Source organism: Helianthus annuus, chromosome 12 (assembly GCF_002127325.2).
Source record: "Helianthus annuus cultivar XRQ/B chromosome 12, HanXRQr2.0-SUNRISE, whole genome shotgun sequence".
NCBI classification, from domain to species: domain Eukaryota; kingdom Viridiplantae; phylum Streptophyta; class Magnoliopsida; order Asterales; family Asteraceae; genus Helianthus; species Helianthus annuus.
The window spans coordinates 64,277,688-64,281,963 of record NC_035444.2 but is presented as its reverse complement, the minus strand read 5'-3'; the positions used below and the strand labels follow the sequence as shown (position 1 = coordinate 64,281,963).

The window sequence follows — 4,276 nt, the reverse complement described above, 5'->3', positions numbered from 1 at the left end:
TTCATGGTGAAATCCTTGTACCCTGATGTGTGGCAGTCATTTTAACCAGCCAACATTTCATGGTGAAAGCCTTTTGTGCATACAATACCTTATATGCAACAATCATTTAAGTATAAACCAACAAACATTTCATGGTGAAAGTACAAGAATCATTTAGTATGCAGAATTCATTCCAGGGTCCAATTCTGCATACCTCAAACTTCCTAAATCCCTGACTCGCAATATAAAGCCTAAATCCATTATTGTAAAATGCTATTGACACCCAAACACAGTTAATCAAATGCTACAATTGATCCTAAGCACATCAAAGTCATTATCATCCACTTTAATAGTACACAATTTAATAACTTCAAGCACAGTTTAATAAGCATCATTAACACTTAAATTTCACAATTAAAGACCACCATTCATACACAACAGTTTAATATCATCCTAATGACCATACGTACATAAAAGTTACATAACAAAACAACGGGAAATCCGATCATTAACTTCAGAAACCTAAAAAATGATCAGTTCAAAAATAACCCTTTTAAAGTAATAGTTAGGCATCATATGTACAACCAAGCAAGTACCCCTGTTTTCATGCTCGATGACTAAAACTGACCTCGATCATGAACCCCCTTCCCATCCTCAACCAGACCAGGATAAGACATCGGGTCACCTGCACCCTAATTCCAATTAGAATTCCATGAAAAACAAACCACATTTCAGATTATATACATGGCACGCATCAAGAAATCAACAATTTTAAGTAAAATTAACACACTATGTTGTACCAATAATGTGGAAAGTAATCAAAATGATTGTGTATTGCCTCATGTTTAGGATGATCAGACCTGTTGTTGGTGGGATGGTCGGAGTTGTGGGATGATTGGAGCTTTTCTTGAAGGCGGGGAAGATTTTGGGGATAAAGGGCATGAAATGATGCTTCTCATGGAAGATTGAGGATTAAAAAGTTGTGAAAGGGTCAACTTTGGGTGAAATGACCAAATTGCCTTTCACACCATTAAATAATGGAATGGTCAACTAACGGAAGTTTGGCAAAAGGGACTTGATTGATTCCAATTGACAACCACAGGGAATAGAATGCTCACAACCATTTCTTATAATATAAGTAACTTACTCACACAAATATAAGAGATCCATTACTAATCTAGACCATGTAATCTAAGATAAATCAATGCCCTTAGGCACGACCATACATAACATAGTGAATGCTCTAAATCATGTTATTATCTTACATCACAAAACACACTTTATAATTAGGGTAAATTATAGTTTTTGTCCTTGTTTATACCAAATTTTAGTGGATGTCCTTTACCTTTTAAATTGACAAGAATCATCATTTACGTTTTAAAACCCTTGCATTGTCTACCCTTTGTCCCTAACCTAGTTAATTTTCATGATTAAATCTAGTCATGTGTACCCCACATGAGTGCAAGTTTCTCTTTTACCTAGTTTTTAAATAGCGTTTCAATAATTTAAAAATATATTGGCTTCTTCACTTGCTAAAAAAATAAACAAACTATCTCACTCTCTCCATCAGGGGCGCAGGATATGAGGGGCCGGGAGGGGGCGCCCGACCCCCGAACTTTTTGCGGAGTAGTGTTACGTATCTATTTTTCGTATAGAAATTTTTAGGTTTATACGTTTTCGCCCCCCCTGGTTCAAAAAAAATTAGGTATATATATTTTCGACCCCCCGGTTTAAAATTTTTTTTTGGTATATACGTTTTCGACCCCTCCGGTTTTATAAAAAATATTTATATAGCCTAAATAAAATTATTTGCGTAGCCCATTATATTTAGAACTTGGATTGTATGTTTATTACTTATGTAGCCCATTAATGATAAGCAAAAAAAAACCCAATGTGAAAGAGTGAAAGAGATCGAGTTAAACGTTGTTGACTGTTGGAATTGGGAGGGCACGGTCAAAAACAAATTAAACAAACTGCTTGCTGCTGCTAACTGGAGACGAGAACAGAAGAAACAGAAGAGAAGAAAATGCTAGTGCGGGCGTGCGGCTGGAGACGAGAACGAGACGAGGTTGGGCTGCTCTAATCGATTAATTGACTTCAACTCTTCAAGGTATGTGTTTTTTTATCTTTAGGTTTAAATTAGGGCTTCAATTTATGTTATTTAGGTTTAAATTAGGGATGAAATTGGACCAATTTTTGCCCTAAATTTGTTGAAATTAGGGATTTAGGGGTGAAATTAGGCTCTAACCATGCTAGATATTAGAGTTCGATGCTAGATATTAGAAAAAGAAAATGCCTTGTTGATGGTTAATTACATAAAAGGATGACGATCATTTAACTTGTGTTGTTTCTTGTTAGATTACGCTATGGGGAAGAATAAAATCATAACTTCTTTTTAATTGAAGAATTCAAAAAATCATTTAACTTGTGTTGTTTCTTGTTAGATTACGCTACGGAGTCCATAATTGAAGAATTCAAAAATCTTAAAGGAAGACGAGCGGAACTATAATTCTTCATCCAGGAGAACCGGCCACCGGGTACCACCTTCCTCTTCTTTTTAATGTTTTCGTGTCTTTGTTCAATTGTTTGTTAAACAATTTTTACGTTTTAATGTTTGAGAACATATTTTATTTGATATTAATGTTTGACCCGATCCGACCCTAATCGAATCACCGACGTCTGACCCGAACATAGAATTTTTTTTTTAGGTCCGGTACCTTCCGCACCCCCGAACTTTTTTTTCAAGCTTCGCCACTGCTCTCCATTTACTCTTTCAATCCACCACTGCTAGTACCAAGCAACCACAACCATCATCTCCTTGTCTCTTTTCATCTCTAACAATATGTGAAGACCACCAGAAAAACGAACCATAATATTGCATCATGGTTTTTGCATATCTGATTTCGATCTAAATCGCCACCGCCAAGCAGGGGCAGACCCACACTATGTGGATCGGGGTCCCCGGACCCCAATGTTTTTCAAAAAGTTAGTAGAGACGGTATGTTAATTTTTTTACGGACCCCATAAGAAAAATTAGATGGAACCCATTGTAACAAGGTGAAGGTTGGTGTAGTGGTAAATTTGTTGACTTGTAACTAAAAGGTCTACTTCCAATTCTCAATATAGCGTTTTTTTTACTGCACATTTATTGTGTTCATTAGATCAAAAGTGGATCAAGTTTAATATTTACCAATAGATTACTCTAAAAATTGTGTTCATCAGATCAAAAGTGGATCAAGTTTAATATTTATCAATAGATTACTCTAATAAAATTAATAATCTGAACTAGTATGGAAAAATCAAAAGTAATACTAAAATTTATAAGTTTGTTTAAATGTATTACAACAATCCAATATCAAGTTACTTAAGTTAATCGATTCAGTTTATTTGAATTTTATATTTTTAAACTTAATTCGAATTAACAACTTAGCTGAATTTAAAAGTCGATTTGAGTTCGGCTTGATTTGATTCTAGTTGATAAAAATATATAATTCAACTTAAAAAGTCCGTATTATTAAAATTATGTTGTTGGACCGTCTCCCGACCTGACCCGAACAATGACCGACCCGAAAAAAGGACCCAAGTGAAAAAAAATTTTGGGTCCACCACTGCCGCCAAGCATACCCATTGTCGCATATCTGAATCAGCGACCCCTCATACCGCATCACTGAATCCATCTGTTGCATATATGTATCGCCGCCATGATACATTAGGTATTTTCTCCCAGGGTCGTGGTCTAGTTCTTGGTGGAGACGACCTGAAAAATGAATCGTAATTGACAGGGAAGAGGAGATATTTGGTCGTGGTTTTGACGTTTCAGGTGGTGATGAGAGTCGTCGGTGATTAAGATGTCAGAAAAATGAACAAAACCAGATCACAAAAACCCGATTTAGATACCCGGAAGACGACGCCGGGTTTGCAAGTGTGTTTTTGTTTGGATCTAGGTTTTCAAGTGTGTATATGCTTCGTGATTATGTTTATAAGATATATGGAGACATGAGTTTTGGTGTCATGGAGAGCAAGATTAATCCATTTTTTTTTGAACGGCAAGATTAATCCATTTCTTCTCTTGCAAGTTGTAACTTTAATAATCCCATGACTCCTTAAAGCTGATTTCGCTTACTTTCATTAATATTTGCAAGAGTAAATTATAAAATAAGCCCTTTATCTTTATATCGGATTACAAAATATGTCCTTTACCTTCAACAATTACAAAAAGCATACTTTATGTCTGCAAACCAGGGGCGGCCCGGAGAGGGTGCGGGGTGGGGCGACGGCTCAGGGCCTAAACCCTTCG

General features: G+C 36.0%; 1 long non-coding RNA gene across 1 annotated transcript; it reads left to right on the top strand.

Annotated features, from left to right (window-relative positions):
- The first annotated feature begins 1,947 nt into the window (after window positions 1–1,947).
- Window positions 1,948–4,044, top strand: LOC118484952. The gene is made up of 3 exons (XR_004875205.1): window positions 1,948–2,089; window positions 2,424–2,516; window positions 3,762–4,044. It is a non-coding gene; the product is annotated as an uncharacterized LOC118484952 (long non-coding RNA).
- The last annotated feature ends 232 nt before the right edge of the window (window positions 4,045–4,276 follow it).